The following is a 1,480-nucleotide window of genomic DNA, read 5'->3' as shown; positions in this document are numbered from 1 at the left end:
AGATAGATAGATAGATAGATAGATAGATAGATAGATGGATAGATGGATAGATAGATGTGTGAGAATGGTCATACATGTGAGGAGGCTGTAATTGGCAGGTCATAGATGCTGCTACAGCACTAAGCTTTGTTAAATTCATCTGGCAGCTTTTTTCTTGACTGTGCTAATCCCTCAACAAATTGAGTAACCTTGTAAAGTGACTTTGTTTCCTATTAGCAAGTGTCACTCACTTCGAAATCCAGCAGTGCGTCGATCTGGCTCTGCAGGGTGGGCATCCCTTTCAACAGCTTCTCCACTGACATGGTCCTCATCACTCCCTCAGCCCTGAGACAGAGGGAGACAGAAGTAAAGAGAAAATGTGAGAACTAAGCATCAGCCATGAGGCAGAGAGACATATCCGCATACTTTCTGTCAACACATAGAGTACCTGTCTGTACAGGCCACACATATCCACCAAAGTGTCTAATCTCTATTCAGTAGTCTGCATTTTTCAGTGCCAGCTTATGTAGCCACAGGGACCTTGTGTCTGCCAGCTAAACAGAGCCGTCCACTCCCTGAGCATGAGTAATAACCCTCTCTGTATTCATCTCTGTACTCGGTACACGCGGCAAAGCCATGCACTTGGCCCAACGCCATGCTGGAGTTCATCCCACGCACGGACGGGACCCTAGTGGGATGTGTGTTATTCTGATGGATATGGAGGGCAAGTAAGGAGGGGGCATGTTCTGGTTCTGGGTAATCTAACAAAGCAGTTTTAAAAATCGATAAAAATGCGGAAAGAGTCATGCAGGGCAGTGTCGTGATAAAAATTAAATCGTACCCTTTCTTGACTCGGCCAAAGTCAAAAGCCATCTGTCTGTAGGCGAAGGCTTTCTCATTGAGATAGCGGCTGTAGCGTCTGATGAACGTGGACATGTCGTAGCCTGAGGAAGACACACTCATTAGAACACACATGCACAGTCTCCAATGACGTAGCGCTTAAATGGTTAACCAAAAACAAAATGTGTTAAAGTAAGTAAAGTAAGCCAGAGAAATACAGCAGATAGTGAAAACCATGCCAACCACGCCTGGTCTCCCCGAGTATCAAAAATGTACAATTTGGCTATTTAAACTAAATACTCCAGTCACCCTGCAGACTTAATATCCATGACAACAGACTGTGAACCCAGTGTTTATCTCCATGGAGATGGGTTTAATTGAGGGGAGTGGGGGAAACTGAGGGATGGATGGAGGAATAATTATGTTGGTTGTAACATTTAAGATTGTTCTGCTATTGCATTTACTATAGCTACTTAAAAATATGCTAAATATCTTAAATGTAAGTGTGAGCACACAAAAAAAGTGGTAAAAACTGCTAGTGGAAAGGTCAGAATAAAAGGATGAATCAGAGTTGAAAATTGGAGGAGGGCTGGTTAAGTCAAAGACAGGAGGGAAAGAAACACCACCCACCGTGAGAGCCAGTTTTGTCCAGGAAGTTGCT

At 43.7% G+C, this 1,480-nt stretch overlaps 1 long non-coding RNA gene across 1 annotated transcript; it reads right to left on the bottom strand.

The window, feature by feature from the left end:
- Positions 1-243: 243 nt before the first annotated feature.
- Positions 244-1,476, bottom strand: LOC121940528. Its single transcript, XR_006105644.1, has 3 exons — positions 1,450-1,476; positions 821-923; positions 244-324 (listed from the first exon to the last, which is right to left on the bottom strand). It is a non-coding gene; the product is annotated as an uncharacterized LOC121940528 (long non-coding RNA).
- Between the last annotated feature and the right edge of the window lie 4 nt (positions 1,477-1,480).

This window comes from Plectropomus leopardus, unplaced genomic scaffold (genome assembly GCF_008729295.1).
Source record: "Plectropomus leopardus isolate mb unplaced genomic scaffold, YSFRI_Pleo_2.0 unplaced_scaffold8935, whole genome shotgun sequence".
NCBI lineage: Eukaryota > Metazoa > Chordata > Actinopteri > Perciformes > Serranidae > Plectropomus > Plectropomus leopardus.
This window is presented reverse-complemented; position numbering and strand designations above follow the sequence as displayed.